Genomic DNA, 23,545 nt, shown 5'->3' with positions numbered 1-23,545 from the left:
TTGGTAGGTGAAAAAACATTCAAATTCAAAATTTAAACTTAGAGGTGGGAAAATGGGTCATCATTAATATCCACTACTTTCTGCATAGGTAATTGTTAACCCTATTAATATCCAACCATTAATTAACACAATTTTTTATGTCGTGAATGATTACCTAGAAGTTATTAGTTATTACTTGGAGAATGTGCACAGACTTCTATGCATGTTTCCCTTTATCTTTTGCATAGAAATTTGTTAAGCCTATTAATTTATTATTATGTCTACTGGGAGGAAAAATTTTTATGGGATAGGATATTGTGACACACAAATAATGTTACGCACAATGTTACGACCACATCTTAACCGTTGATTTTTGCCCATCAACGATTATCATTTTTTAAATCAAACTCATTAATTAATTATTAATTCGCAATAAATGATAACCGTTGATGGGCAAAAATCAACGGTTAAGATGTGATCGTAACATTGTGCGTAACATTATTTGTGTGTCACAATATCCTATCCCAATATTTAATACTTAGAATTTAAACTTTCTAAATTTGAATTTTGAACTTGGGAGATGAAAAAAGATTCAGCATTTAATATTGCCCACTACTTTCTGCATGAAAAATTATTAAGCATATTAATGATAGTTATTATTATGTCCATTGGGCTTAATTATTATACCTATTAGAATTAATTATAAAACTGAAAAAAAAAGATATGTATAAAATAAATTTAATTTTAATAAAAAATTATTAGTTAAACAAAAAAAATATTTAAAAATATACCTTAAAATAAAGTAAATTAAAATCTATATAAACTGAATGACTTATAACGTGTGCAGTGAAAAAAAATATATTGAATATTGCTGAATACAGTCCACATTGAATGAACCAGGATAAATTGTATCTCTATTTTCTTCCCTCTTTCTTTTTTTCTTTGCGATTGTTTGTGTGTTTGTATTCGGCCCCAAGAGTCTTGTGCCAGAAAAACCTAAGTGTTCTTCCTAATTTTAAGGATCTTGGAATAAATGGAACCAGAAAAAGAATCAAAACATAAGACGTACAAAACAACAAAATAAGGAGAGAAAAAAAAATTAACGTGGTTTGGCAATCAACATCATCCTATATTCAAAGAGAGCATTGGCATTTAAAAAAATCTACTATCCCATGAAAGGTTACAATGGTAAAATCATTTTTTTTTTCACTCTATTTTTCTATGTATGGTGAGTATTTTTCTTTTCATGAAGCACGCTATTTATGGAAGAAGAAATGGGTCAAAACTAGGATGCGGACAGGATCTCCCTGAACATTTTCGTTTCTGAATTTTTTGAATTCACTGTCTTATATTTCGGATTTACTAGACAAATACTCTTATAATTAGGGTTATATTGACAATTTTTTTTTTTTTACAAACTACACTATGTCTGACCGATATTACTCTACTCAAGAGTGTCTTACCGGTCAGACATAATGTAGTTTGTAAGATTTTGCAAACCAAAAATTTGTAAATATAATCTTTTCCCTATATATATATGGTTTGGTATTTGTCATTTTAAATGATATAAGTTATGTCATTTTAAGAGAGATAGACACAAAAAATAAAAAATCATGGGAGAGAGAAAATGGATGATTTTTTTTAATTTAAATTTTAAATAAAAAAATTTATTTTATGTCTATCTCTCTTTTAAAATGACATAACTTTATGTAATGAAAAATATATATGTGTCGTGTGTGTGTGGGGATATGAATTCTCTCAAGTTCATAAGCAAATTGTACTGTTCTGAATGCAGTCTTTCTGTGTGGATATGAATTCTCTTAAGTTCTTAAGCAAATTGTACCGTATGCACTTCATAATCTAATGAATGGAAATTCTTAAATCAAATTTTACTTTTCTTTATATAACCTTCTTGCACAATATTACATTACTTATTTTATTTCATTATTAAAAAAATAATAATTTCATTTCATTACTTATTTAAGAATGGAAAATATTCAAATTTTAATATGAATTTATAATAATATGTCTCATTAAGTAATTGATAATTTCGTAAACAAATTAACATTTTAAAAAAAATTAAAAAATGAATGAATTGAGATAATCGAGGAGAAAAGAATGGTACTAAGGAAATTAATACTTACAACGTGAGGAGAAAAAAATAATGCTAGTTTGGTTAATAATAAATGGAGGAAAAAAATACTAAAAATAAAAAACAGAAAGTATTCAATATATTCCCGGTTGGGTCGGATTCAATAAACTATAATGAAATGATCCCGGTAGAAAATCTTATCATAACATGTAAAATAATATTATTTAATATAAATAGTAATTTATTGAAAACTTTGATTAACTTAAACTTTTAAAGACCATTATCTTTTTTATTTATTTATATATCCTAATCTAATGAAAAATTCTAAGGAACTATTTGGTGGACGATATAAGGTGAATATATATGATAGATTATTATATCATGAAGCCATCGAGATATGATGAGGTGTGGGCTTATATTATCCTATCAACATTCTCATAAATTATCCTAAAGGGTACTTGTACTATAATTGGACGAGGGATAATATTTTTTTGGGTTTTATTAATGTTATGTGACATAATTTAAGTGTTGTTTCCAACACACACAATAAAAGGGGGAGAGAAAGTGGAATGATGAAAGAGAAAGAAAAACATGTGGACCCCACCTCTTTAATGTGTGTAGAAAAATGATGTTATATTATGTTACATGATAAACATAGAACCTTATTTTTTTATTCCTAATTTTTTTGTAAAAGTGAGACCATGCCCTCGCCACAGACTACCGCCGCCGTTAGCAGCTACTAGCCACCAGTTGCCACCACAGCTACCATCACAAGACAAATGTGGTCACTATTACCACCAATTAATAAAAAAATTTAAATTTTATTTTTATTTTTGAAGATATAATTTTTTATTTTGAAAATTTTTGTAAGTTATTTATATTTTATATTTAAAATTAAGACTTTTGGAATATTTTTAGTAATTTTAAATATGAATAAATGTATAAATAAGTAAAAAAAATCAGTTTACAAGTCAATTAAAAAAATTATATAAATTATGTTCTAAAAGATGTTTTGGTCTATTTATATTGTATCACATTTCCTGATTAACCTCAAACACATTATATGTTAACTTTGTACTATTAAATTACTTATGTATGTTTATCAAACACGAAATTAAGTTATGAGTTTATCATTTTCACATTATTTCCTACAATTATCCCGTTTTCCTATTCTATTTGTTCTTATCTTGGCCCACCAAATGAATCTTAATTCCCAAACAACCAAACTAGCTATTAGTAATTACTTTCTTATAATAAGTAATCACCTAATCCATACAAAGATGATATGTATTAATAATCATAATATTCCTCATTTGTATGATTATTCCCTACGTAGCACCGATACTGACACGTGACACGATACAACAAGACACCCCGACACGTTAATTCTAAAAAATGTTAGATTTTGACACGCTAGGACACGTTTTGATATTAAATAATATTTTTAATTTATGTAGTGTATATTATATTTAATATTCAATAATTTAACAAAAAAATGAAACTAAACTTATAATATTCATCAATTTTGCAAAGAAACATAAGATATCTCAAATATTTATATTAAACTCAATAAAATGGTAATTGAAATTCAACGAATCTAATAGTTGAAACTAAAAACTCAACGCAACACAACCTTTGAACTTTTTTTTGAATTTCTATAACACGTGTTAAGAGTGTCGGGTAGTGTCGGAGAGTGTCGGGAAGTGTCAGACACGACACGTCAGGATTTTTGAAGTGTCGATGCATCATAGGTTATTCCTATTTCGTACTCCACCAACAATGAAGCAGAAAATTTTGAATCATCATCGATCGTATAATAATACACCCATGCATGCCACAATAATATCATCATTTTTTGTACAACTTACATCATAATATAATCTTCCCTAATTTATATTAGCGAATCATTAACTCGTTTCATATATATTTTTTTGCTCAATTATTACAAATTTGAATAATAAACACGTGATATGGGGTTCGACTACATTATTTATCAGTACTATAATTAAAGTTTGCAATAAAGGTTTCAATGTTTCAAGAGAAAAGATTGCAACACACCTAACGCTTCAACCCACTTATAAACATGATCCCTTCTGGCGCTTTACGTATCCATTTTATACAAGTTGTGTGGCATCCCTAAGGCTTCAATTATTGAAACCCTCATCGCAAGCTTTCTTTACAGAAATTATAGATAAAGTTTGGTTGATGAGTTCGTCAAAGTATTTGAAGGGTTGGTGGCATAGATTCTACCGCTTTCAAAGAAGTATTGGAGTAATTTTTGGGAAGGTTGGATTCAGAGATTCGCAATCGGGTTTATCTTGAGGACCAACTAATAATATTAAGGCTATGACACTTGCAGCAACATGGGGGATTACAACTCCCAATACCTATATAGTGGTGCAGCGTAAGGTCGTGTCTAGATCAACGAAAAAGGGTCGATTAATTCATGTATGCTCACTATTGTAGAAGGTATGCGATTATACAAGTCGAGAAGTGGTTCGTTCAATAATAGGCGTGTGGTAAGGGATTCAACATCACTATTTACTAGTACTATAAATAAAGCTTGCAATAAGGGTTTGAATGTTTGAAGAAAAAAGGTTGCAACACTACTATTGCCTCAACCCCACTGAAAAAAAAACATGATCCCTTCAGGTGCTTTACGTATTCATTTCATCCAAGTTATGTTGCATCCCTATTGCATCAATTTTCAAAATCTTCATTGCCATATTTCTTCACATAATCAGTAGATAGTGTTTGGTTGATGACTTCGTCAGAGTATTTGAAGAGTTGGTGGCAAAGATTCCACCGCTTTCAAACGAACAAGTATTGTAGTAATTTTTGGAAAGGTTAGGGTTAGGGATTCACAATCGGGTTTAACTCGTGGACCGACGAATAATATTTGAGCTATAACACTTGCAGTAACAGAGGGGGAATTACAAATTTCGAATACCAATATAGTAGTGCAGCGTGAGGCAGTGTCTCGATCGATGGAAAATGGGTCGATTAATTCATGTATGTTCACTATTGTAGGAGGTATGCGATTATACAAGTCGAGAAGTTGTTCGATGAATAATAGATGTGTGGTATGGGGTTTGACGACATTATTTACTAGTACTGTGAATAAAGCATGCAATAAGGGTTTCAATGTTTCATGAAAAGGGGTTGCAACACTCCTATTGCCTCAACCCACTGAAAAAACATGATCTCATCAGATGCTTTACATATTCATTGCATCTGAGTTGTGTTGCACCCCTATTGCTTCAATTCTTGAAACCCTATTTGTCAGCTTTCTTCACAGAATTAGTAAATAGTGTTTGGTTGATAAGTTCATCGAAGTGTTTGAAGGGTTGTTGGCAAAGATTCCACCGCTTTCAAATGAACAAGTATTGTAGTAATTTTTGGGAAAGCTGGGGTTAGAGATTCATAATTTAACTCATGGACCGACTAAAAATATTCGGGCTATGACACTTGCAGTAATGGAGTGGGGATTGCAAACTCCCAATACCTATATAGTGATGCAATGTAAGGAGGTTTCTCCATCGATAGGAAATGGGTCGATTAATTCATGTATGTTCACTATTGTAGGAGGTATGCGATTATACAAGTCGAGAAGTGGTTCGATGAATAATAGGAGCATGGAATGGGGTTTGACGACATTATTTACCAGTACTGTGAATAAAGCTTGCAATAAGGATTTCAATGTTTGAAGGAAAAAGGATGCAACACTCCAATTGCCTCAACGCACTAAAAAAACAATCTCTTCAGGTGCTTTACGTATTCATTGCATCAATTCTTGAAACCCTAATTGCCAGTTTTCTCACAGAATCAATAGATAATTTGTGGTTGATGAGTTTATCGGAGTATTTGAAGGGTTGGTGGCATAGATTCCACCGCTTTCAAATGTGTTGGGCAAGTGGCTTCTTTACTAGGATGCAGAAGAACACCTAGAGGGGGTGAATAGGTGTTCTCAAATTTTTCAAAAACTTTTTCTTAATAAATTTTTAAATCTGTAAAGTCTTGACACAGTTGAACTAACAAGTTCAATCACCACATCAACTCAACAAGATTGACAGTTATCAATTTATTTTGCAAGTTCAGTTCAGATAACAGTCACACGACTATAACAACTTTACTAATTTTACCTTAGGCCCCTATATGCCAAAAATAATTTCTATACGAAGTATATCAACAAAAAATGTCACTGACCTTTTATTTTATAGAACAAAAGCAACAATAAGCTTTCTTACAAAAACCAGAAAATGACTAACTTCCAAATATTAGAAAACAGTTTAAGTGCTACAGTAATTATATCAGTACCAGTAAGGTGCTATAGCATTCTAAAAATATAACAGAAAACTGCTACAGCAGAAACAATAATGAACCAGAAACAATGTTACTTTTAGTCTCAAAACAGAATATTCAAAAATTAAATCAGAGAGACAAAAGACACACGATATATTCTGGTTCACACCACTAAGCCTAAATTGGGTGCTACATCCAAACTGAAGTCGCCGCATATATTTTATTTATCACAAGTGTACCTGTTTTAGAAACACGCGTCACACAAGCAATCAAACAAAATACGAAAAATCTTCCTAGTAACTACACTACTCCAAGCTCTAAGAATACTCACAAGCTGAACTTACGGAGTTCACTAACTCCTCTCACACCAGACCTCCACTCTTCCTAGTGGATTCTTGAGGCTCTAGGCCTTAAGACACACTCTCAAGCCAAGCACAAGGTCATCAACTCACACGATTGCACTCACACACCTAAGACAGATTTTTCACACACGCATTTCACTTTAAACACAATACAGAATTTTTTCAGATTTGTAACAAGTGAAATTAATCAAAAAATACAGTGTCTTATCACATCAAATATATCACAGTAATATCAAACTAAGCTCCAAGAAATTTATGCAATATGACGAAAATCACAGCAAGGATATATCAATCAAAATCCCTAAAATTTCAGCAACTTTGAACTTGGATATATCAAGATTAAATTTCTAATTAATGGACACAAGGAAATATGATTTAAATAGAATTTATCACAATATAAACAGAAAAATCAGATTTGAAATTCTTTCGAAATATCTAAAATGATGAACAAATGAAGATACTTAATTTTCATATTACACCACTCAAAATCCCTAAAGCATATAAACAAATAGATATGAAAATTTCAGATTAAATGCTTCAAATCAGCTATTCACAAAGGAATTTAGTTGGACAGAAAATACCATAATGAAGCCCTAAATTCTTTGTGAAAGAACCTCGAATTTTTTTTCCAAGAAAATGATGCAGAGATTATGAAGGAGAGATTGCCTTTCTTTTGCTTTTCAACCGGTAAAAACAATGAGCACAATGATCGTAAGAAAAATGTGAGAAGATTTTCTTGAAAATGCTCGCCAATCACTACTATAGCTAGCTCACATGATTTTTTTCTTGAACTTTCTTAAAGAGAATGTTGCAAACGGTTATATGAAGAAGAAAGAAAAATGAGCACTACAAAAATGTGTATCTGGCGAAGAAAAGGATTGGTGAAAAGTGATGCTTTCTTCTTTTCTTTTATTGGTAAAGTAACCTTTTTAATATTTGTTTATTGTTTATTGTTTATTGTTTATTATTATTATTATATTTAATTTTTGCTACGTGATATTTTAGAATTCATATGCTGATGTTGAAACCAATTTGTAAATGACTTACTAATGTTTTAAAACATATAAAACGCTGTTTATTTTTGATTTTAACTAAACTAATTTTTTTAATTGACTTATTTATTTATTTAAACTTAACCCATAACAACATCAAATTAATTATTACTATTAATATGAAATGGATGGAGTTAAATGCATATAAGGCAATGATATGAATTGGAGCTTAAGGAGATATTATATGATATAATATAGTGTGTAACAAAATTCTAAAAATCTAACCACTTGTGTCTTCAAATTCTATCTTCAATTTGAGACTTCTTCTAAACCCTTTGTCATTATCAAAATATGTATTCCATAATGATTAGGAGGTCTTCAAAGTCAACAAGTATTTCAATAATTTTTTGGAAGGTTGGGGTTAGATATTAGCAATTTAACGCGTGTACCGACTAATAGTATTTGGGCTATGACACTTGTAGTAATATAGGAGGAAGTGCAAACTCCCAATACCTATATAGCGGTTCAGCGTAAGACAGTGTCTCGATTGATGGGAAATGAGTCGATTAATTCATGTATGTTCACTATTGTATGAGGTATGCGATTATACATGTCAAGAAATGGTTTGACCAATAATAGGTGCGTGGTATGGGGGTTTGACAACATTATTTACCAGTACTGTGAATAAAGCTTGCAATACGGGTTTTAAAGTTTGAAGAAAAACGATTGCAACACTCTTATTGCCTCAACCCACTGAAAAAACATGATCCCTTCTTCAGGTGCTTTACGTATTCATTACATCCAAGTTGTGTTGCACCCTTATTGTTTCAATTCTTGAAATCCTAAATGCCAACTTTCTTCACAGAATCAGTAGATAATGTTTGGTATATGAGTTCGTAGGAGTATTTGAAGGGTTGGTGGAACAGATTCCACCGCTGTCAAATGAACAAGCATTGGAGAAATTTTTCGGAAGATTGGGGTTAGGGATTCCTAATTTAACTCATGGACCGACTAATAATATTTGGGCAATGACACTTGCAGTAACAGAGGGAATTGCAAACTTCCAATACCTATATAGCGGTGCAGCGTAAAGCGAAGTCTTGATCGATGGGAAATGGGTTGATTAATTCATTTTTGTTCACTATTGTAGGAGGTATGTGATTATACAAGTTGAGAAGTGGTTCGATGAATAATAGGCACGTGGTACGGGATTTGACGACATTATTTACAAGTACTGTGGATAAAGCTTGCAATGAGGGTTTCAACGTTTGAAGAAAAGGGGTTGCAACACTCGTATTGCCACAACCCACTGAAAAAAATATCCCTTCAGGTGCTTTACGTATTCATTGCATCCAACTAGTGTTGCACCCCTATTACTTCAATTCTTAAAACCCTAATTGCCAGCTTTCATCAGAGAACCAGTGGATAATGTTTGGTAGAAGAGTTCGTGGGAGTATTTGAAGGGTTCGTGGCACGGATTCAATCGCTTTCAAATGAACAAGTATTGGAGAAATTTTTCGAAAGATTGTGGTCAGGGATTTTCAATTTAAGTCATGAACCGACTAATAATATTTAGGCTATGACACTTGCAGTAACAAAGGGGGAATTGCAAACTTCCAATACATATATAACAGTGCAGCATAAGGCAGTGTGTCGATAGAATGAAAATGGGACGAATAATTCATCTATGCTCACTATTGAAGGAGGTATTCGATTACACAAGTCCAGAAGTGGTTCGATGAATAATAACTGCGTGGTATATGGGGTTTGACGACATTATCTACCAGTACTGTGAATAAAGCTTGCAATAAAGGTTTCAATTTTTGAAGAAAAAAGAATGCAACACTCATATTGCCTCAACCCATTGAAAAAAAATGATCCCTTCAAGAGCTTTACGTATTCATTGCATCAAATTTTGTTGCACCCCTATCGCATCAATTCATGAAATCTTAATTGCCAACTATCTTCACAAAATCAGTAGATAATATTTGGTAGATGAGTTCGTAGGAGTATTAAAAAGTTTGGTGGCACATATTCGACCGCTTTCAAATTAACAAGGATTGGAGAAATTTTTCGGAAGGTTGGGGATAGGGATTCCAAATCTAACTCGTGGACTGACTAAAAATATTCGGGCTATGACACTTGCAGTAACAGAGGGGGAATTGCAAACTTCCAATACATATATAGCAGTGCGTGGCAATATGGGTTGAGCCCGGCGAGTCAACCCGCCAACCAGCCAAAACGGGGCGGGTTGGGTTGAGGTTTTCAACCCACAAACCCACTTCAACCCGCCCTGCCCGGAAGTGGGTCAAAACGGGTTCAACCCGCCGCGGGGCGGGTTGACCCGCCGGGTTATCATATTTTTTGTTTACCAGTACTATGAATAAAGCTTGCAATAAGGGTTTCAATGTTTGAAAAAAAGAGTTGCAACACACTTATTGCCTCAAACCACTGAAAAAACATGATCGCTTCATGTGCTTTAAGTATTCATTGCATCCAACTGGTGTTGCGCCCCTATTACTTCAATTCTTGAAACCCTAATTTCCAGATTTCTTCACAGAATCAGCAGATAATTTTTGGTAGATAAGTTCGTAGGAGTATTTGAAAGGGTTGGTGGCATAGATTCCACCGCTTTCAAATGAAAAAGTATTGGAGAATTTTTTTGGAAGATTAGGGTTAGGGATACCTAATTTAACTCGTGAACCGACTAATAATATTGGGCTATAACATTTTCACTAACTGAGAGGGAATTGCAAACTTCCAATACATATATAGAAATACAAGATAAGGCGGTGTGTCGATAGATGGGAAATGGGTCAAACAATTCATTTATGTTCACTGCTGAAGGAGGTATTCGATTATACAAGTCGAGAAATGGTTCGATGAATAAGAGACGCTTGGTATGGGGTTTGACGACATTATTTACCAGTACTATGAATAAAGCTTGCAATAAGGGTTTCAAAGTTTGAAGAAAAAGGGATGTAACACTTACATTGCCTCAACCCACTATAAAAATGATCCCTTCAGGTGCTTTACGTATTCATTGCAACCAAGTAGTGTTGCACCCCTATTGCTTCAATTCTTGAAATCTTCATTGCCAGCTTTCTTCATAGAATCAATAGATAATGTTTGTTCGATGAGTTCGTAGTAGTAATTAAAGGGTTGGTGACACAGATTCGACCGCTTTAAAATGAAAAAGTATTGGAGAAATTTTTCGAAAGGTTGGGGATAACGATTCCCAATTTAACTCGTGGACTGACTAATAATATTCGGCCTATAACACTTGCAGTAACAGAGGGAGAATTGCAAACTTCCAAGACATACATAGCAGTGCAAGATAAGGCAATGTGTCGATAGATGGGAAATGGGTCAAATAATTCATGTAAGTTCACTATTGAAGAAGGTATTCGATTATACAAGTCGAGAAGTGGTTCGATGAATAAAAGGCGCGTGCTGTAGGGTTTGACGACATTATTTACCAGTACTGTAAATAAAGCTTGCAATAAGGGTTTCAAAGTTTGAAGAAAAAAGGATGCAACACTTATATTGCCTCAACCCACTAAAAAACCATGATCCTTTCAGATGCTTTACGTATTCATTGCATCCAAGTAGTGTTGCACACCTATTGCTTCAATTCTTGAAATCTTAATTGCCAGCTTTCTTCATAGAACAAGTAGATAATGTTTGGTTGATGAGCTCGTCCTAGTATTTGAAAGGTTGGCGGCAGAGATTCGACCACTTTCAATTGAACAAGTATTGCAGTAATTTTTGGGAAGATTGGGGTTAGAGATTCGCAATTTAACTCATTGGCCGACTAATAATATTCTGGCTATGACAATTGTAGTAACGGAGGGGGGATTGCAAACTCTCAATACATATATAGCAGTGCAACATAAGGCGGTGTGTCAATAGATGGAAAATTGGTCGAATAATTCATGTATTTCACTATTGAATGAGGTATTCGATTATATATGTCCAGAAGTGGTTCAATGCATAATAGGCGCGTGGTATGGGGTTTGACGACATTATTTACCAGTACTGCGAATAAAGCTTGCAATAAGGGTTTGAAGGTTTAAAGAAAAAGGGATGCAACACTCATATTGCCTCAACCCACTGAAAAAACATGATCCCTTCAGGTGTTTTATGTATCCATTGAATCCATGTTGTGTTGCAACCATATTGCATCAATTCTTGAAACCTTAATTGCCAGCTTTCTTCACAGAATCAGTAGATAGTTTTTAGTTGATGAGTTCGTAAGAGTATATGAAGGGTTGATGGAACAGATTCCACCGCTTTCAAAAGAACAAGTATTGGAGTAATATTTCGAAAGGTTGGGGTTAGAGATTTTGAATTAAACTTGTGGACCGACTAATAATATTAGGGCTACGACACTTGCAGTAACAAAGGGGGATTGCAAACTCTCAATACCTATATAGTGGTGCAGTGTAAGGCAATGTCTCGACTGATGGGAAATGGGTCAACTATTTCATGTATGTTCACTATTGTATGAGGTATGCGATTATACAAGTCGAGAAGTGGTTCGATGAATAAAGCTTGCAATAAGGGTTTCAATGTTTGAAAAAAAATGAATGCAACACTTATATTGCCTCAACCCACTATAAAAATGATCCCTTCAGGTGCTTTACGTATTCATTGCATCCAAGTAGTGTTGCACCCCTATTGCTTCAATTCTTGAAATCTTAATTGCCAGCGTTCTTCATAGAATCAATAGATAATGTTTGTTAGATGAGTTCGTAGGAGTAACTAAAGGGTTGGTGCCACAGATTCGACCGCTTTAAAATGAAAAAGTATTATAGAAATTTTTCGGAAGGCTGGGGATAGCGATTCCCAATTTAACTCGTGGACTGACTAATAATATTCGGCCTATAACACTTGCAGTAACAGAGGGACAATTGCAAACTTCCAATACATACGTAGCAGTGTAGGATAATGCAATGTGTTGATAGATGGGAAAAGGGTCAAATAATTCATGTATGTTCACTATTGAAAAAGGTATTCGATTATACAAGTCGAGAAGTGGTTCGATGAATAACAGGCGTGTGGTATAGGGTTTGACGACATTATTTACCATTACTGTAAATAAAGCTTGCAATAAGGGTTTCAAAGTTTGAAGAAAAAAGGATGCAAAACTTATATTGCCTCAACCCACTAAAACACCATGATCCTTTCAGGTGCTTTACGTATTCATTGCATTCAAGTAGTGTTGCACCCCTATTGCTTCAATTCTTGAAATCCTAATTGCTAGCTTTCTTCATAGAATCAATAGATAATGTTTGGTTGATGAGCTCGTCCTAGTATATGAAAGGTTGTGGTGACAGAGATTTGACCACTTTCAATTGAAATAGTATTGCAATAATTTTTGGGAAGACTGGGGTTAGAGATTCGCAATTTACCTCATTGGCCGACTAATAATATTCGGGCTATGACAATTGTAGTAACGGAGGGGGGATTGCAAACTCTTAATACATATATAGCAATGCAACATAAGGCAGTGTGTCAATAGATGGAAAATGGGTCGAATAATTCATGTATGCTCACTATTGAATGAGGTATTCGATTATATATGTCAAGAAGTGGTTCAATGCATAATAGGCGCGTGGTATGGGGTTTGACGACATTATTTACCAGTACAGTGAATAAAGCTTGCAATATAGGTTTCAAGGTTTAAAGAAAAAGGGATGCAACACTCATATTGCCTCAACCCACTATAAAAATGATCCCTTCGGGTGCTTTATGTATTCATTGCATCCAAGTAGTGTTGCACCCCTATTGCTTCAATTCTTGAAATCTTCATTGCCAGCTTTCTTCATAGAATCAATAGATAATGTTTGTTAGATGAGTTCGTAACAGTAATTAAAGGGTTGGTGGCACAGATTCAACCACTTTAAAATGAAAAAGTATTGGAGAAATTTTTCGGAAGGTTGGGGATAGTGATTCCCAATTTAACTCGTGGACTGACTAATAATCTTCGGCCTATAACACTTGCAGTAACAGAGGGAGAATTGCAAACTTCCAAGACATACATAGCAGTGCAAGATAAGGCAATGTGTCGATAGATGGGAAATGGGTCAAATAATTCATGTATGTTCACTATTGAAGAAGGTATTCGATTATACAAGTCGAGAAGTGGTTCGATGAATAACAGGCGCGTTGTGTAGGGTTTGACGACATTATTTACCATTACTGTAAATAAAGCTTGCAATAAGGGTTTCAAAGTTTGAAGAAAAAAAGGATGCAACACTTATATTGCCTCAACCCACTAAAAAACCATGATCCTTTCAGGTGCTTTACGTTCTCATTGCATCCAAGTAGTGTTGCACCCCTATTGCTTTAATTCTTGAAATCCTAATTGCCAGCTTTGTGGAACCAATGCACTCCATGAAAAGAATATAAAGGTTCAACGATTTCGATGATAACAAACAAGCATGGAAAGAAAGCTTCAAGGAGCAACCATCAAAAAGAAGTCTAAACAAGATCAAGACTCAAGCTTCAAGAGACGTCACTAAGTCCAAACTCAGAGTAATATACTGTAGGACTTAGGATTATTTGTAAATTGATTCTTTACAAGAATGAAGCTCAAAGTTTTTTTTTCAAATACATGCATTAAATCATCGTTTGACATTCAAATACATTTTTAACATGAAAACATACTTTTCAATGTTCATAAAATGTTCAAACAATATTTGAAAATGATGTGAATCAAGAGAAAACCATTTTAGGGCGAAATCCAACCTTTCAACAGGTTGGTAATCGATTACCAAACTATGGTAATCGATTACCCTTCATGGTAATCGATTACCCACTCAATGGTAATCGATTACCTACTGTACAGAGACAAAAATAACGGCTATAAAACGGCTAGTTTGCGAAAATAAGTAGGAAAAAGGCCATGGGGGCCCTCTATAAATAGAGACTACTGTTCCCATTGATGGGACACAACAATTGATCATCATTACTCATTAATTCTCATCCTATTTGCCTTATTATTGTCTTCTTGATCATAAATCCTATTTGAGTCTTATTCTTGTAAGAGTGTCATATACCCTTGTTCTTCAACTTGTGTTATTTGTACTTTGAGAGTACTTAGCCATTATTAAACACCTTCGTTGATTACTTGAGTAGCTAGGGGAGTGAACCCTACACACTTGAAAGGTCACCAAATTCCTAAGAAAATTTGGAGTGAAAAAGTGTAAGGCATCAAGAGCCCGAAGTCTTGAAAAGTTGTAGTGGTTTGTCAAGCACCCTTAAGCTTGATAGTCAGTGAAAAGAATTGATCGAGCGGCTTCAGTCTGGACGTAGGTCACGGTGGTGGTGACCGAACCAGGATACATCTAGTTTGCAATCTCTCTAACCTTAATCTCTTTATTTGAGTATTAAAATTGCATCTTAGATTGTCTTTATATATTCACTTGCTTACTTTGTTGATCACTACACTTGCTTTTACTATTAGACATTTCTTTATTAAATCACTTTATTGAAGAAATAATCGGTAAAACATCAAAGGAGGTACTTTGCGAAAAGATTTTGTAAAACTCAATTCACCCCCCCTCTTGAGTATTGAAGCCACCTGTCTAACAAGCTTTCTTCACAGAACAAGTAGATAATGTTTGGTTCATGAGCTCGTCCTAGTATTTGAAAGGTTGGTGGCAGAGATTCGACCACTTTCAATTGAACAAGTATTGCAGTAATTTTTGGGAAGATTGGGGTTAGAGATTCGCAATTTAACTCATTGGCCGACTAATAATATTCGGGCTATGACAATTGTAGTAACGGAGGGGGGATTGTAAACTCTCAATACATATATAGTAACACAATATAAGGCGGTGTGTCGATAGATGAGAAATGGGTCAAATAATTCATTTATGTTCACTGCTGAAGGATGTATTCGATTATACAAGTCGAGAAGTGGTTCGATGAATAATAGGCGCTTGGTATGGGGTTGAACGACATTATTTACCAGTACTGTGAATAAAGCTTGCAATAAGGGTTTCAAAGTTTGAAGAAAAAGGGATGCAACACTTATATTCCCTCAACCCACTGAAAAAACAAGATCCCTTCAGTTGTTTTACGTATCCATTGCATCCATGTTGTGCTGCAACCATATTGCATCAATTATTGAAACCTTAATTGCCGCTTTCTTCACAGAATCAGTAGATAGTTTTTAGTTGATGAGTTCGTAAGAGTTATGACGGGTTGATGGAACAGATTACACCGCTTTCAAAAGAGCAAGTATTTGAGTAATATTTCGAAAGGTTGGGGTTAGAGATTTTGAATTAAACTCGTGGACCGACTAATAATATTCGGGCTATGACACTTGCAGTAACAAAGGGGGATTGCAGACTCTCAATACCTATATAACGGTGCAGTGTAAGGCAATGTCTCGATTGATGGGAAATAGGTCAATTATTTCATGTATGTTCACTATTGTATGAGGTATGCGATTATACAAGTCGAGAAGTGGTTCGATGAATAAAAGGTGCGTGCTGTAGAGTTTGACGACATTATTTACCAGTACTGTAAATAAAGCTTGCAATAAGGGTTTCAAAGTTTGAAGAAAAAAGGATGCAACACTTATATTGCCTCAACCCACTATAAAAATGATCCCTTCAGGTGCTTTACGTATTCATTGCATCCAAGTAGTGTTGCACCCCTATTACTTCAATTCTTGAAATCTTCATTGCCAGCTTTCTTCATAGAATCAATAGATAATGTTTGTTAGATGAGTTCGTAGGAGTAACTAAAGGGTTGGTGGCACAAATTCGACCGCTTTAAAATGAAAAAGTATTGGAGAAATTTTTCGAAAGGTTGGGGATAGCGATTCCCAATTTAACTCGTGGACTGACTAATAATATTCGGCCTATAACACTTGCAGTAACAGAGGGAGAATTGCAAACTTCCAAGACATACATAGCAGTGCAAGATAAGGCAATGTGTCGATAGATGGGAAATGGGTCAAATAATTCATGTAAGTTCACTATTGAAGAAGGTATTCGATTATACAAGTCGAGAAGTGGTTCGATGAATAAAAGGTGCGTGCTGTAGAGTTTGACGACATTATTTACCAGTACTGTAAATAAAGCTTGCAATAAGGGTTTCAAAGTTTGAAGAAAAAAGGATGCAACACTTATATTGTCTAAACCCACTAAAAAACCAAGATCCTTTTAGGTGCTTTACGTATTCATTGCATCCAAGTAGTGCTGCACCCCTATTGCTTCAATTCTTGAAATCCTAATTGCCAGCTTTCTTCACAGAACAAGTAGATAATCTTTGGTTGATGACCTCATCCTAGTATTTGAAAGGTTGGTGGCAGAGATTCGGCCACTTTCAATTGAACAAGTATTGCAATAATTTTTGGGAAGATTGGAGTTAGAGATTCGCAATTTAACTCATTGGCCGACTAATAATATTCGGGCTATGACAATTGTAGTAACGGAGTGGGTATTGCAAACTCTCAATACATATATAGCAGTGCAACATAAGGCGGTGTGTCAATAGATGGAAAATGGGTCGAATAATTCATGTATGTTCACTGTTGAAGGAGGTATTCGATTATACAAGTTGAGAAGTGGTTCGATGAATAATAGGCGCTTCGTATGGGGTCTGACGACATTATTTACCAGTACTGCGATTAAAGCTTGCAATAAGTGTTTCAAGGTTTAAAGAAAAAGGGATGCAACACTCATATTGCCTCAACCCACTGAAAAAACATGATCCCTTCAGGTGTTTTACGTATCCATTCCATCCATGTTGTGTTGCAACCATATTGCATCAGTTTTTGAAACCTTAATTGCCAACTTTCTTCACAGAATCAGTAGATAGTTTTTAGTTGATGAGTTCGTAAGAGTATATAAATGGTTGATGGAATAGATTCCACCGCTTTCAAAAGAACAAGTATTGGTGTAATATTTCGAAAGGTTGGGGTTAGAGATTTTGAATTAAACTCTTGGACCGACTAATAATATTAGGGCTATGACACTTGCAGTAACAAAGGGGGATTGCAAACTCTCAATACCTATATAGCGGTGCAGTGTAAGGCAATGTCTCGATTGATGGGAAATGGGTCAATTATTTCATGTATGTTCACTATTGTATGAGGTATGCGATTATACAAGTCGCGAAGTGGTTCGATGAATAATAGGCGCATGGTATGGGGTTTGACGACATTGTTTACCAGTACTGTGAATAAAGCTTGCAATAAGGGTTTCAATGTTTGAAAAAAGAGAGTTGCAACACACTTATTGCCTCAAACAACTGAAAAAAAAGATCGCTTCATGTGCTTTACGTATTCATTGCATCCAACTGGTGTTGCGCCCTTATTACTTCAATTCTTGAAACCCTAATTGCCAGCTTTCTTCACAGAATCAGCAGATTATTTTTGGTAGATAATTTCGTAGGAATATTTGAAAGGGTTGGTGGCATAGATTCCACCGCTTTCAAATGAACAAGTATTGGAGAATTTTTTTGAAAGGTTAGGGTTAAGGATACCCAATTTAACTTGTGAACCGACTAATAATATAGGGCTATAACATTTTCACTAACTGAGAGGGAATCGCAAACTTCCAATACATATTGGGCAATGCAAAATAAGGCGGTGTGTCGATAGATGGGAAATGGGTCAAATAATTCATTTATGTTCACTGCTGAAGGAGGTATTCGATTATACCAGTCGAGAAGTGGTTCGATGAATAATAGGCGCTTGGTATGGGGTTTGACGACATTATTTACCAGTATTATGAATAAAGCTTGCAATAAGGGTTTCAAAGTTTGAAGAAAAAAGGATGCAACACTTATATTGCCTCAACCCACTATAAAAATGATCCCTTCATGTGCTTTACGTATTCATTGCATCCAAGTAGTGTTGCACCCCTATTACTTCAATTCTTGAAATCTTCATTGCCAGCTTTCTTCATAGAATCAATAGATAATGTTTGTTAGATGAGTTCGTAGGAGTAACTAAAGGGTTGGTGGCACAGATTCGACCGCTTTAAAATGAAAAAGTATTGGAGAAATTTTTCGGAAGGTTGGGGATAGCGATTCCCAATTTAACTCGTGGACTGACTAATAATATTCGGCCTATAACACTTGCAGTAACATAGGGAGAATTGCAAACTTCCAATAGCATACGTAGCAGTGCAGGATATGGCAATGTGTCGATAGATGGGAAATGGGTCAAATAATTCATGTATGTTCACTATTGAAGAAGGTATTCGATTATACAAGTCGAGAAGTGGTTCGATGAATAACAGGCGCATGGGATAGGGTTTGACAACATTATTTACCAGTACTGTAAATAAAGCTTGCAATAAGGGTTTCAAAGTTTGAAGAAAAAAGGATGCAACACTTATATTGTCTCAACCCACTAAAAAACCAAGATCCTTTCAGGTGCTTTACGTATTCATTGCATCCAAGTAGTGTTGCACCCCTATTGCTTCAATTCTTGAAATCCTAATTGCCAGCTTTCTTCACAGAACAAGTAGATAATGTTTGGTTGATAAGCTCGTCCTAGTATTTGAAAGGTTGGTGGCAGAGATTCGACCACTTTCAATTCAACAAGTATTGCAGTAATTTTTGGGAAGATTGGGGTTAGAGATTCGCAATTTAACTCATTGGCCGACTAATAATATTCGGGCTATGACAATTGTAGTAATGGATGGGGGATTGCAAACTCTCAATACATATATAGCAGTGCAACATAAGGCGGTGTGTCAATAGATGGAAGGTCGAATAATTCATGTATGTTCACTATTGAATGAGGTATTCGATTATATATGTCAAGAAGTGGTTCAATGAATAATAGGCGCGTGGTATGGGGTTTGACGACATTATTTACCAGTACTATGAATAAAGCTTGCAATAAGGGTTTCAAGGTTTAAAGAAAAAGGGATGCAACACTCATATTGCCTCAACCCACTGAAAAAACATGATCCCTTCAGGTGCTTTACGTATTGATTGCATCCAACTAGGTTTGCGACCCTATTACTTCAATTCTTGAAACCCTAATTGCCAGGTTTCTTCACAGAATCAGCAGATAATTTTTGGTAGATAAGTTTGTAGGAGTATTTAAAAGGGTTGGTGGCATAGATTCGAACTCTGATACTGCAAGTGTCAAAGCCCGAATATTATTAGTCGGTCCATGAGTTAAATTGTGAATCTCTAACCCAATACATATATAGCAATGGAACATAAGGCGGTGTGTTGATAGATGGGAAGTGGGTCAAATAATTCATGTATGTTCACTATTCAAGGAGGTATTCGATTATACAAGTCGAGAAGTGGTTCGTTGAATAATAAGCGCATGGTGGGGTTTGACGACACTATTTACCAGTACTGTGAATAAAGCTTGCAATAATGGTTTCAATGTTTGAAGAAAAAGAAATGCAACACTCATATTGCCTCAACCCATTGAAAAAACATGATCCCTTCAGGTGCTTTACGTATTCATTGCATCGTTTTGTTGCACCCCTATTGCTTCAATTCTTGAAATCTTAATTGCCAGCTTTCTTCACAAAATCAGTAGATAAAATTTGGTAGATGAGTTCGTAGGAGTACATACTGCATCTTTTGAAGAAAGGATGATATAAGCAGGTGACGAGTTTCAAATTTCAAGGAATCGTGCAAGACAACAAACTACCTAGCTATTGCTGCCACATGTAGACAGACATGCCAAAAATAGTGCTCAAGACATGTTACACTTATCCCTTTATTCAAAAGCAACTTAAAAAAGAAAATATAATAATAGTTAAATTAAAATGGAGTTGTTTATAGTTTTCTGCAAGTTGAACTTGTATATAATAGGTTTGAGTCCTATCTCCTCCTTAAAAGAACATATTTTATAAAATTTGAGTATATATATATATATATATAAAGGTCCAGCTGCAAGTGATCTAAGATAATAATAATTAATCAGGTAAATCAAACACTCTTTCAACTAGTTGCCATAATTATATTTTAACACGAACAAACAAGTAAACATATCCTTCTGTTGACAAGCTAAATGGAAATCATATACTTTTAATTTACACTTATTTGTTAATCCGTGATAATGTTTGATTTGTTCGTATAATATTTAAAAAAAGTTTGAAATTTTTTATTCAGTTAATTTTTTTTTTTGATACTTTCTATTTTTTTAAAATAAGGAAATTAGTATTTTAAAGGTTTTTTATATTAATTAGTCACACGTAACATGAAATAAACATGAATTTATGGATCACATGTATGTCCACAAATGTATTTATAGACAATATTTATTTTAATCATTCAAATTAATTTATAAAATAAAAAAAATAACTCAATAGCGAACAAATTTAAACATTTAGTAAATAGTATATTATTTTAATTTCCAATAGCGATGTATAGATTGCATCAGGTATTCTCTCTTTAAGGACATTTCAGATAAGCAAGCAAGCACACAACATCCCCAAAAGCAACCCAGAAGAGAAAAGAAATATCAAAAACTCACAAGAACCAAAAGAAGCAAATATGGGAGATTCCTATTTCAGTGAGAATCACCTGTTTAAAAGAGACGACAATGTCTGCCTTTCTGCAATCTTACTCACAACTGATCTGGTGTATTGACGTATCCTCAATGTTGCTATTAGCTGATGTGTTCATGTCACCGTCTGAAATTTTATACAAATCAGTTCAATTAATGCAACTTTATAAATTATCCGTGTAGCAGGATAGACACCTTGATCTCGCAAGAAATACGAACAATCAAACTAAAATAGGAACTACTTATATGAAAATTTTCTATATTATGTGCATAATATTTTAACAAGCAAATGTCCTGGACCTGCACAGCGAAACAGATGACTAAAATATGGAGAATATAATCCAATTTCTTATCCAACAACAAATCGGTAAATATCAGTACACAACAACATATAGAAAATTGATTAACAATCTAAGTCTATATGAATACAAGCGACAACATAGAGAAAATAAACAAGAGAGAGAGGAAGAGACAGTATTGTTGATTACCTCTTGACAACAAAGAGAGATCCTTCAACATCCTTGCGACACTATAAAACAATTCAGAAAATGAGATATGAATGTGAAACGAAGTAAAAAGAAGAGTAGAATGAGAAAGAACGAACGAACCCATTGGTTGCTTTCGATGTTGAAGTCGTAGAAAGAGACAAGCGCGGCGGTGAAGAGAATCTCGTCGATGAATGGATCCATTCGCTGAAGCATTGTGAGATTGAGCACCTTCGTGGTCTGCTGATCCAGATTCGGCATCAATTTCGTAGTCTGAGACATTTCAAACAATTTTAGAGCCTCAAACCCTTGAAATCAAGATTTCGTTTTCATCGATTGAAATTTCTGCTCTTGGCTTCTCCATCTTCTGGTATCGATCCATCAACACGAACAAAAAAAAGAAAACACAATACCGAATAAATTCTAGAAAGAAAATTTCACCAATCGAAAACAAACAGAAAAACTAAAAGACCAAAAGACAGAGAGAAGAAAATGAAAAGAGAGGTTTAATGAATGGAACTAGGGAAAAATTAGATTTGAGAATGGGGATCAAGTGTGTGTGAGAAGGAGAAAATCAGATAGAAAAGAACAAAAAATTGAAATCAGAGAGATAAAGAGTGGTTAGGGTTTTAGTATCGCACACTGCGTTGTAAGTAAGCTAGCTGGCTGGTCTAATCAAGAGAGGAAGAAATGTGGAAAACTAGAAAATATTTATGAAGTTAAATATTTTTTTAATAAGGTATGAAGTTAATATAATTATTAAGAAAAGCACATGTTAAATTTTAAATTATAGATTCATGTCAAATATTAATTTTTGATGACAAAAAAGAATAAAGCTTATGAAATGTTGACCAATGACACTTAAAATTTTCAAATATATATATATATATATATATATATATATTGTAATAAAACTATTTATTAGAAAAATATAATTTGTTAAATAAATGATTTTTTTTATACTAGTAGAAATGAAACATATAATTTAATACAATCTACTCAAATTTTTCACCACTAAATCAATATTAGAGACTAAATATATATGAATATTTTGATTATATATATAAAATAGCACTGGTGTGGCCAAGCCTCTTTTTAAGTCCATTATGGGCTAAGTGTTTAGTACATGGTTATATTTAAAATGCCCGAAAGTGAATGTGGGAATTTTTTATCTACATATTTGGTACAAGGAAAATAGAAAATTTGGTTGGAAATATTTGTTACCTGTGTTTCATATTACACTACCAATTATCAATTCTAAATATCACGTTCTACATGGTAATTTAGAATTCCCACTTCTTGGCAAATCATTTACAAATTTCTCAGACTAAATTACACTCACGAGCTTACCTTATCATTTGTTGGAAAAGTTTTGTGTGGTTCACAAAATCAATGACCACTTCTTGGCCTGTTGTTTTTATTAATTTTTTTATCCAAATCGTGTTTAAAGTTATGTTTTATGAGGATAGTTTCTTCAAATTTCATCATATTTTCAGTAATATTTTGTCATCAACCATACAGTTCTTCAGAAAATTTAACCAATATTTTCAATAATATTTTTGCCTATCAAACACTATTTTCGTAACATTTTTGGATACTTTTTATACCTATTATATTCTCGATAATCGCGATTTTTGGTAACTTAAAAATCTCCAGTACCAAACGTTCCTTAGGGGGTGTTTGGTTGAGGAGAAAATTTTAGAATACTAGGGAAATGTAATTGTTAGGAAAATGATTGGAAAGTGAGTTTGATAGGAAAATGTAAAAAAAGTTGTTTGGTTGAAAAAAAGTTTACTAAGAAAATTAGGTAAATTTTATAA

The 23,545-nt window shown here is 33.9% G+C and overlaps 1 long non-coding RNA gene across 4 annotated transcripts; it reads right to left on the bottom strand.

The window, feature by feature from the left end:
- Window positions 1–2,629: 2,629 nt before the first annotated feature.
- LOC133315429 (uncharacterized) lies at window positions 2,630–22,397 on the bottom strand. Of its 4 annotated transcripts, XR_009752068.1 has the most exons (5): window positions 22,367–22,397; window positions 21,849–22,092; window positions 21,729–21,769; window positions 21,258–21,367; window positions 6,275–6,612 (listed from the first exon to the last, which is right to left on the bottom strand). It is a non-coding gene; the product is annotated as an uncharacterized LOC133315429 (long non-coding RNA). The 4 variants fall into 4 exon arrangements; XR_009752069.1 differs by lacking the exons at window positions 6,275–6,612; window positions 22,367–22,397 and adding an exon at window positions 2,630–2,833 and having other exon boundaries at window positions 21,849–22,360; XR_009752067.1 differs by lacking the exon at window positions 22,367–22,397 and having other exon boundaries at window positions 21,849–22,360.
- Window positions 22,398–23,545: the final 1,148 nt, after the last annotated feature.

The sequence above is a fragment of the Gastrolobium bilobum genome, unplaced genomic scaffold (genome assembly GCF_033153095.1).
Source record: "Gastrolobium bilobum isolate Gb01-03AN ecotype WA unplaced genomic scaffold, APGP_CSIRO_Gbil_v1 utg21167, whole genome shotgun sequence".
Lineage (NCBI taxonomy): Eukaryota > Viridiplantae > Streptophyta > Magnoliopsida > Fabales > Fabaceae > Gastrolobium > Gastrolobium bilobum.
This window is presented reverse-complemented; position numbering and strand designations above follow the sequence as displayed.